The sequence below is a fragment of the Nycticebus coucang genome, chromosome 1 (assembly GCF_027406575.1).
Source record: "Nycticebus coucang isolate mNycCou1 chromosome 1, mNycCou1.pri, whole genome shotgun sequence".
Taxonomy (NCBI): domain Eukaryota; kingdom Metazoa; phylum Chordata; class Mammalia; order Primates; family Lorisidae; genus Nycticebus; species Nycticebus coucang.
In genome coordinates, this window is record NC_069780.1 from 6,680,541 (window position 1) to 6,691,261 (window position 10,721).

General features: G+C 45.8%; 1 protein-coding gene across 3 annotated transcripts in view; it reads right to left on the bottom strand.

The window, feature by feature from the left end:
* The window catches only part of CCDC158 (coiled-coil domain containing 158), a 69,818-nt gene extending 69,290 nt beyond the window's left edge, over positions 1–528 (bottom strand). For all 3 annotated transcript variants that reach the window (XM_053587985.1, XM_053588066.1, XM_053588140.1), the window contains exon 1: positions 484–528. The gene's annotated coding sequence lies outside the window, so the exon portion shown is untranslated. The remainder of the gene's footprint in view (positions 1–483) is intronic.
* Positions 529–10,721: the final 10,193 nt, after the last annotated feature.

Consider the following 10,721-nt stretch of genomic DNA (forward strand, 5'->3'; position numbering starts at 1 on the left):
GGACCCTGTCTCTAAAAAATAGCTGGGGGTTGTGGCAGGCACCTGTAATCCCAGCTACTTGGGAGGCTGAGGCAAGAGAATCACTTAAGCCAAAGACTTTGAAGTTGCTGTGAGCTGTGATGCCATGGCACTGTACCAAGGGTGACATAGTGAGACTCTGTCTCCAAAAAAAAAAAAATTACAGTCATGTTTTTCAATCCGTTTTTAAGCAGTGGAAACATTTCTTGGTTACTCTTCTGAGCCCCAACGAAACACCCTCTTCTCTGCCCCGGAGACACTTCTATGGAACACCAATAACAAGGACTCCATTGAAAATAGCCTGAAAACTACAAAGAGAAAGCCCTGGTAGCTTTTATATTTTAAATATCCCAGCCTAGATAGTCATCAAGTTCAAGGATCAGGTTTTCCAAAATAAATTAGATCTAACAAATTAGATTGTCAGTTGTATGTGTTCACAATTCTTTAACTAGAAATAAAACATACCTTAATTTCTGGATTTCCTTATTTTCACTTATTCTATTAATACCTAAAAAACAAAATGTTGAAAATCTGCTTATTAATATATATATCATTGAAATTTATTATTTTCAACAAATTCAATTCACCAGTTTATTTTCATCACTTAAGATCTTGACAACACCTAACACACACACACATATATAGCAGCAGAACTATTAAATTATTTTTCCTTTCATATGAAAGTACATTTTAATTAATAACCTATAGCACTTGTCTAGGCCGTGTTTTTTACTAGAATTCAGTCCGATTCTAATTTTGTTGGCACCAATCTTATTGGCATTATCAAATAATGTACCAAGTAAGCCTCTGGGCACATATGACACCCACACAGATATTTTCAGACCTGACTGTTCTCCAGGCACACTCCAAACTGACTTCGACAGCCCAGGCAAACACCTTCTGATGATTTAAACTGATTTTCCCTTCCTGGAGAAGCTTTTGACCAGGCAACAGCTCTTATGCTTAGTTTAAGAATTCACTGGGTAACATTTTAAACAGGTGTACTGAAAATGACAATTAACCAGGATTTTCGAATCTCAATGTATCTATGTAGGGAGTTGTCACATGTTAAAAACATGAATGAATATGTTCTATATGAATTAGGACTAATGAACAGAAGCAGATTCTAGTTCCAGGTAGAGATGGACTTTCTAACTAGAGCACCCCGAGTACACACGTGGTGGGCTTCCTTGGGAGGTGTTCGAGTTAAGGGTGAAGGAGCACCTGTTGGGATGGCAATCACTACTGGTAAGCTTTCTTGGGTAAAGTGTTGGACTAGAAAATCTCCAAAATCTTGTCCAAGTTGGACATTCCATGATTTCCGGCAGACAACATTCAGCAAAAAGCTAACTAAAAATATGATGACTTCTCACAGGTGGTTTGCTGTTTCAGTCCACAGCAAAGCCAGATGGGAACAATTCCACGGCTTCCAGCAAGTTTCATGCTATTTGGTTAAAATGTGTTTGATCTGGATAAATTTTAACAAATTTCTTTTCCTTTAACATTTCTGCATATATGTGCACAGTTTTATTAAATGCATCTTATTCCAAATCTGGACTCTTCATCTTCCCACCAAACCTGCCTTCCCTAGCATTCTCAGACCTCATACACTCGAACTCCACATCAATCACCACATTCCCCTGAGTCTGTATCTTTGAATTCAGTAAAGAAGACTTAAGTTTGGTCATAAGTTATAAGGAAGGGTGAAACTATGAAATCTAGTTTATTCTATCCCCGCTGTACTGTCATGCCTTCATCACCTTGCCAGACCTTCTACAAAATGCCTCAAAATGACATTTCCAGCTTTTGTTTCTTAAAATCAGTAGAAGTTTCCTTTGAAACCATCTTGCTGTATCTTGCTCAAAGACTAAGGTTTGCACTCAGGCTACAACTCCAAGCTCCTCACCCTGTGGCCTTCCCAGCTCTACCTCCTGCCTGTCCCTGACACACACTGTCTCAGTGACATGCTCTCGGTGTGCTAAGCTCTTTTAGGACTCTATTTTCGTTTGTACCATTCTTTTTGTTATCCCTTTCCTTCCTAGAAAAAACCTCTGTAGCTCAGTTTTTAGGGATGTGGAGGAAGAGGTTCAATAGGATATTGCTAGTAAAAATGTACTGATCCGATCTTGAACATCAACATGCTAGTAAGAGAAAGGAAACTGCCCGACGCCTGTGAAAAAATAACACAGGAGATTATACTTGGAGGACATGCTCCCTGTACTCCTCCACATCAAAGATAGTAAGATTAAATAATTCATGCATATAAAACACTCAGCACAGGGCCTGGCACACAGCAAGCATTCAGTAACTATTAATTGCTGTTGATATTGGTAGTTTACAAAGTGTTGCTTCTATGAATAGTGTTTCTATAAATACTAGAGTTGTCTAAAATCAAAACCAATCAAGTTTTTACCCTCATGAATTTATATTACAATGGTGAATGAGAAACACTAAGAAAAAACTCAAAAATATTGTTTTGGAGAGTGGTTAAGAGCAATAAAGAAAATGATGCTGGGTAGTGATAGACAGACGGATGGCGCTGAGGTTACTCTAGTTAGGTAGGTCAGGGAAGGCCTTCCTGAGGTGACGCTGGACTGAATGACAAAAAGGAGTCAGTCCTAAGGAGTCCTGAGGTAACTTCTCAAAAAGAAATGCCACGGCTCGGCACCCATACCACAGTGGTTACAGCACCAACCACATACACTGAGGCTGGCGGGTTCAAACCCGGCTTGGGCCAGCTAAACAACTGCAACAAAAAAACAGCCAGGCGTTGTGGTGGGCACCTGTAGTCCCAGCTACTTGGGAGACTGAGGCAAGACAATCGCTTAAGCCCAAGAGTTGACGGTTGCTGTGGGCTGTGATGCCACAGCGCTCTACAGAGGGCAACATAATAAGACTCTGGCTCAAAAAACAAAAATAAAATATAATAAAGGTGAAGCATGCTACTGATTGCACAACTCTTAAGTGTGTTGAAAAAAATCACTGGATTATACACTTAAAATAGGCAAATTTTATGGTATGTGCTTTTTTATACCTCAAAAAGCACTTTTTAGAAGAAATGAGATTGTGAAAGTGAGAAGTGTAAATTACCTGCCTGGGTTCCAGAAGTGAATTAAACCTCAATATTGGTCTGTCTTATAACCCCAAAGACTCCAAAGCATCGTTAGCCCAGATGAGTAGACGTTGCTTTCAGCATTATTTTAACACCCTATTGTATAGAAACACTTCTGCAATCTCTGTTTTCCCAGGCAGGCTCTCCATCCCCAGGTGTCTGAAACTCATACTTGATATACAGGTAATGGGCATCCAATAACGACTTGCTACGCCTTACTCATTTACCTTTACTCTCTCCTTATCGCATTTAGCCAGAGCAAATATACAGTGATGTATTAATAGAAATACTTTATATTCTTGAAAAAAAATTAAATGCTAGACTATGTTTTTCCTATGCACCATTTAATTTATGTTCTTACCAAATTCCCCATTCAAAGCCTTTTAGGAAAATATATAGTGGTCTCCACTACTGTACTACTGTCCCAGTTGGAGAGTTTAACGTACTCATCAATACAGGATGCTGTGTGGTTTATGAGCATGGCCGTAAGTATTTGTTTCCCACAGTTACAAATTACCACAACCTTGGTGGCTTAAAATAATAGCAATTTTTTTCTCTCATGGTTCGGGGGGCATGAGAAACCTAAAATCCATGGATTATAACTTATATTTTGGCCATGCATGGTGGCTCACGCCTGTAATCCTAGCAATCTGAGAGGCTGAGGTGGATTGGATGAGCTCATGAGATCAAAACCAGCCTGAGCCAGAGCAAGACCTCATCTCTAAAAAAATAGCCGAGCATTGTGGCAGGCACCTGTAGTCCCAGCTATTTGGGAGGCTGAGGCAAGAGAATTGTTGAGCCCAAGAGTTTTAAGTTGCTGTGAGCTGTGACTCCACAGCTCTTTACCCAGGGCGACAAAGTGAGACTATGTCTCAAAAAAAAAAAAAGAACCCCATATTTCTGGGTGGTCATTATTCAGCCTATTATTTGAGATCACCTACTTTGGGAACAAGTGGATCACAAGAGGCCCTTTTAATAAATGATAGAGTTGTAAAGTGGGTCACTCTAACACAACAACAATACTGAGTCCTCACTGTAAATGCACATTAGTAAAGGCCTTGCATACCTAGCAAACAAATTGCTGTTCTCAGTTTACTTTGGGAGTATAATAATATTTCTATGGCATGAAAGCCATTTCACCCACAACACAAACAGATGGTACAGAGGTGGGAGGACCAAACCTCACCCAACACTTCCCCACTGCCCCACCGGTGACCTCATACACGGAGAAACCGTCCTGCCTCGCTAGTCTGTGGGATATGTGGAAGCCCTGCCCCATCCCCAACCACATCTGCCGCAGAGAAAAGTAGCAAAAAGCCGCTGTCAGGAGGGGTGGCTCAAGCCTGATATCGTAGCGCTCTGGGAGGAAAGAGGCAGGGGCAGGTGGATTGCTTAAACTCAGGAGTTCAAGACCAGCCTGAACAAGACCGACACCCCCAAATAGAAAAACCTAGCTAGGCATGGTGCACACGCCTATAGTGCACACGCCTCCAGCTACTCATGGAGGCTGAAGCAGGAGGATCCCCTGAGCCCAGGACTTTGAGGTTGCTGTGAGCTATTACGCTACTGCGCTCTACCCAGGGCGAGAGTGAGACTGTCTTAAAAACAAACCCTGAGAAACAGACGACCTCACCTCTCTTCTAGTTCCCTGTAACCCTGGAGCGCAGCATGATCCACCAACAGAAAGCTGGCCCTACCCGAGGGACTCAAACCAACAAAGCTGGGAGCGGAGCGGGGCAGAGTCGTGGGGACGAGGGTGGAGACCGAGGAACTCACGAGGTTTCTGCCGATGCTGATCACGAGGGAAACGCGGACGCCTCATGTCGACCCGGCACTAAACCAAGGGGGCCCCGCACGCCGGTTAGTATCAGACGGTCTCAGTAAGGCCGACAGGCTGGTGACTGTCCCAGGCAGACCCTTCCCTTTCGCGCCTGGTCTTCCCCATGTCCCACTCGCTCCCGCCAGCAGCCTCTCGGGACCGCCCCGCAGGGAGCCCCACAATTAAGTAACTTCGCGCACTTCCCCGTGGTCTTCGAGTTTTACCGCCACCGTCCCGGAGGCTCCGCCATCCCCGAAAACGGGAGCGGCGCGTTCCGGTACATAAACAATTTATCGCACATCTACTAGGTGCCAAACACAAGGCCCTGGAAGGTTCCAGAAACGAGCAGGACCCGGCCCCCCCACCCCTCCACCCCCCACCCCGGCCCTGTACCTGCGACCGACACCTAATCCTAAAACACCCGCCGCATCTCCGCGGGGCGCCGGCGGGCTGGGCGGCCGCACCTGCGTCTGCGGCGGCGGGGACCGGGCGGCTCCCCACTGTCCGCCCCGAGGCCCCGCGGCGCGGTGGCGGCTGCTCCTGGTCCGTGGCGGCGCCGGATGCCGCCCCGCCCCCACCCCCGTCCCGCGGCGCTCGGGCTCTGGCGGCTCCCGCGGGGCGCGTCGGGGTGGGCGACGGTTGGGAGGCTCCGAGGGTGGGCGCGGGAGAAGCGGAGCGAGGGCAGGAGGCGCGCTCGGCCGCTCCGGCACCCCCGACTCGCCCGCTGACGCCGTCGCCCGGAACAACCGAGCGCCCCGGGCCCCGCCGCCCGGCCCGGCCTCGGGGCTGCCAGCCCCACCCGGAGGCTCCCCGGCACCCGCTCGTCACACGCTCGGCTGCTTCCCCTGCGGGCTCCCTCCTGCCCCTGCAGAGCCCCCCAGGCCACTCGCAGCTGTCCCCAAAGTGACCTTCCCAGACACGCTGACCCGCATACATCCATTTTGGTTTGTTTGTTTTTTGAGACAGTCTCACTATGTCGCCCTGGGTAGAGTGCTTTGGCGTCACAGCTCACAGCAACCTCCAACTCCTGGGCTTAAGCGAGTCTCTTGCCTCAGCCTCCCGAGTAGCTGGGACTACAGGTGCCTGCCAGAATGCCTGGCTATTTTTTGTTGCAGTTGTCGTTGTGGTTTAGCTGGCCAGGGCCGGGTTCCAACTTGCCAGGCTGTGTGTGTGGCTGGCGCCAAGCCTACACACCCCATCTCTTACCTGTGCCCCAAGAGTCAAGCCCCACTGCGCGTCGCCCGTGCGGCCCTCACCCCGCCTCGGGGACACCCCCGTACCCCCTGCATTCCCCTCGGAGCCCCTGAGGTAGCAGGGCTCACCCCTACAGTAGCTCTGCCGGCGCTGATGGGAGTTTTCAAGGTTCCAGGGTGTTCTTAGGACAGCTGACCCTTCTTCCCCCGGTGCCCTCCGCCCAGCTCCAGTTCCCTGGGTCTTCTCTAATGCAGAATTTATCAGATTTGAGGTTACACTCCGCCTTCCAGGTGCTGCCCAAATTATGGATGGAAAGGAAGGAATCCGGACAGGCTGGAATCTGATACATGCTAACACATTATGTGGAAACTACAGCAAACAACCTTCTATGTATAAATTTATTAAAATATTAACCAATCCAGCTGGGCGCCTGTGGCACAGTGGTTAAGGCACCAGCCACATACACTGAGGGTGGCGGTGATGCAGGACAAGGCAGCAGCATGACCTGCTGCCTTAGCCCTGGAGGTGTTGATGCTCCAGTGGATGGAGGAACTAGCCTGCTGCAAGGGCAGGACACCTGAGGGGGAAAGGCTGGCGCCATGCCGTCTTCTCCAAGTGGACTTCTGAGGGGATGGAGCCTTGCTGTCTCCTCCACGTGGACTTCTGACTGGTCAGTTTCATGGATGGCTTGCTGTCCTCCACAGGCACTTCTGACTGGTGGTCCAAGACCTGAGGTTTCATTGGACAGCTGACTGTAACTGACAGGACTCATGCCCTAGCAGAACAACGCCCCTGCCACTATATAAACCCCTGAGCAGAGCGCCCAAAGGCGGACCTGGAAGAAAGAGCAGGGGAGTTTGTACCCCTCCTGGGTTCTCTCTGCCAGGAGGTTTGAATTTTGTAGTTGTTGTAATTTTTGGTTTCTGTAAATAAATACTAATTTACCACTGATCTTGTGGTCTGTCAATTTATTCTTCAAATCCCCGAGACCAAGAACCTGAAATTCCGGTATCAGCGGCTTTGAACCCAGCCAGCCAGCTAAACAATAATGGCAGCTGCAACAAAAAAATAGCTGGGCATTGTGGCAGACACCTGTAGTCTCAGCTACTTGGGAGGCTGAGGCAAGAGAATCACTTAAGCCCAAGAGTTTGAGGTTGCTATGAGCTGTGACGCCACAGCGCTCTACCGAGGGCCACATAGTGAGACTCTGTCTCAAAAATAAATTAATTAATAAACAAATTTTATGTTATATAATGTAGGTACTGTTACACCAGAGAGAATCGGGATCCCCAATGACCATATGAGAGAGCCAGACACCAATGCAAATCACACGAGGGCATTTATTCAGGCTCGAGCCAGGGCTTTCGGCTTCCCCCAGACACAGCTGGGGCCTAGAGCCCTGTGTTCTTCACCCGCGGGGGTTTTTATGCAGTGGTTATGGGGTGAGGGGTGTGGGAAACAAAACGTGGCCTTTGGGTTGGTTATCTCTTATGCTGACACTAGAATTTAAGGCTGATAGGGTCCCACCAATCTCAATGGCTGGGCGGGCAGGGGGTTTCTGATGCACTCCAGGAGATAGGGACGCATCCCGGGAGATAGGGAGCGGTGTGGTTTACTAAGAAACGAAACAAAGGATTTTCAGGTTGCTTTTAAAATGGAGGACAAAAGCCTGAAATGATGAAAAGCCCAAAATGGCATCACTGGGTCCTTCAGTACAAGTTTTAATAGAACTAGTACTGCCATTGAAGATTGCTTTTTATCATACATATAATTGAAATCAATGCATTAATGGACTGGGATTACCTATGCACTTGATTTTAGCCAAAAGGCGGAGAAGTAATGGGATTACCTACAGAATCAAGCATTTTAAAGGAAATGAAAATGTCTATATTAAATAGAAAGGTAAATGGTCTAGGTTCTGTGGTCAGACAAAAAGCAATTTTTGATTATTTTGTTTTAATCTCTTTTTCCTAGCAAAGCATGAGTGTGGGTCCTAGGGCATGAAAATACTTTTTTTAAGTAATAAGTGATTTCCATAGGTGTCTCATTTTGTGTTTGTACCCTCACACAAAAAAGAGTTTTTTGTTTTTTGTTTTTGAGTCTTATTATTTCAGATTGACATGAGGGTACAAATGTTCAGTTACATTGTTTTTGTTTCTAAGGTAAAGTTCAAGTTGTAGCTGAACCCTTTACCCAGAGGGTGTGGTGTGTACCCTAACATTGTGCACAGTAGGTCAGAACTTCTGGATCACCCTCCTTCCTATCCTTTCCCCCTTATCCCCTTTTAAATTCTTTAATGAAAAGACTGTGTGAATGAAAGTAGGATAAAATGATTTAAATCACATATGTATGAAAAGTGTGTCTGATTTTATTATAAAGTTCATTACATTTTGAAGTGTCTTACAATAATATTACTTTACAATATTTTAAAAATATTGAATTAGGGCTGGGTGTGGTGGCTCACACCTGTAATCCTAGCACTTTGGGGAGCAAAGGCAGGTGGATAACTTGAGCTCAGGAGTTGGAAATGAGCCTGAGCAAGAGTGAGACCCCATCTCTACTAAAAATAGAGAAGCTAGCGGAGCATTGTGACTGGTGTCTTTAGTCCCAGCTACTTGGGAGGCTGAAATAGGAGGATCACTTAAGCCCAAGCGTTTGAGGTTGCTGTGAGTAATGATAACACTGCAGCACTCTACCAATAGTGACAGAGAGAGACTCTTGTCTCAAAAAAAATAATAAAATAAAACATTGAATTAAAAATAGCTGCTTAGGCTCGGCTCCCGTAGCTCAGTAGTTAGGACGTTGGTCACATACACTGAGGCTGGGGGATTTGAACCCAGCCTGGACCTGCTAAAAACAATGACAACTGCAGCAACAACAAAAACAGCCAGGCACTGTGGGGGTACCTGTAGTCCCAGCTACTTGGGAGGCTGAGGCAAGAGAATCGCTTAAGTCCAAGAGTTTGAGGTTGCTATGAGCTGTGATGCCACAGCATTCTGCTAAGGGCGACATAGTGAGACTCCATTTCAAAAAAAAAATAAATAAATAAATAGCTGCTTAGCCTTTAAAAGAAATAATTTAAAGATGGGAAGAAAGGGGTCCAGAGTTCCTTTACCATTCATTCATTCCACAAATATTTATAGAGAACCTGGCAGATACCCATATAAGTTTTGAAAATAAAGCAGGGAACAAAATAAGGTTCCTGTCCTTGTGGAGCTTACATTCTTATGGAGGAAGATGAATAATGCACAGACAGACAAGTTCAAATATGTCAGTGGGGCTAAGTGTGATGGAGATAGAGTTAAGAGGTTAGGGAGTGGGGGTGCAATTTCATAGCATGTTCTGAGAAGGTCTTACGGATAAAGTGACATTCAGCAGAGACTCGTAGGACTGGAGGAAGGGATCCGTGTGAATATCATGGGGCAGAGCTTTCTAGACATGTGTTGGTGTGTTTGAGAATCAATCAAGGGCCACTGAGGCTTGAGCAAAGTAGATGAACATGTGCAGGTTGGGTGGGGTGGGGTGGGGGCGGTTCTGGTCATCCAGGGCCCAATTTCACACCAAGGTCCAAGATGATTTACATCATCTCCCTTCATTGGTTCCTACTCTGCCCCATTACAATGTGCTGGGCACTTAGGGAGATACAAAGGAGCTATAATTTTTGCCTTTAAGGGACCAGCATGTCCTCTCCAATGCTGCCTTTCTGAATGGCAGCTGGCCTATTGTGTGCATTCAGTGAAGAAGACTGACTTAATCAATTTAAGCATGGAACCCAGGCCTGGTCTGAGTTTTGGCAGCTAGCTTGGGCAAGCCAGTTAATCTTTTGGAGCATTATTATTTTCATCTGCAAAATGTTAGATGTAGTAATTACCTAAAAAGGCTTTTCTAACTGGAGGAAAAAAAAAACACTGTGATTCTACAAAATTGAACCATATAATTTTAACTTAGTACAAAAACTTTTATTAAAATAGTAGCAGAAAAAACCTTCAGACAGCATATACATTAATGTATTTGTAGGGTCACTTAAAATGTAATTCACAATTTGGTTAGTTAAAAAAACAACTGTGTTCACCCAACACAATCAGTTTTGTAAAAGAATGGTAGTTAGGAAAAAACACATTTTAATTAAATTAAAAGGACGCTGTAGATTAAAAATCTACACTAGTATACAGTGTAGATTTTTTTTTTTTGTAGAGACAGAGTTTACTTTATGGCCCTCGGTAGAGTGCCATGGCATCACACAGCTCACAGCAACCTCCAACTCCTGAGCTTAAGCGATTCTCTTGCCTCAGCCTCCCGAGTAGCTGGGACTACAGGCGCCTGCCACAATGCCCAGCTATTTTTTTGTTGCAGTTTGGCCGGGGCCGGGTTTGAACCCGCCACCCTCGGTATATGGGGCCGGCGCCTTACCAACTGAGCCACAGGCACCACCCCTTAAAAACTTTCTTTTGCTAAAGATCTTCAAAATGAAATGCAATGAGAAACCAGAGTTTCGAGTAGCCTGGATTTTTGAAATATAGCACACGTTTTTCTTTCCTAACCGTGGCTTGAAATTTTCCATTTTACATCTTATTTGGT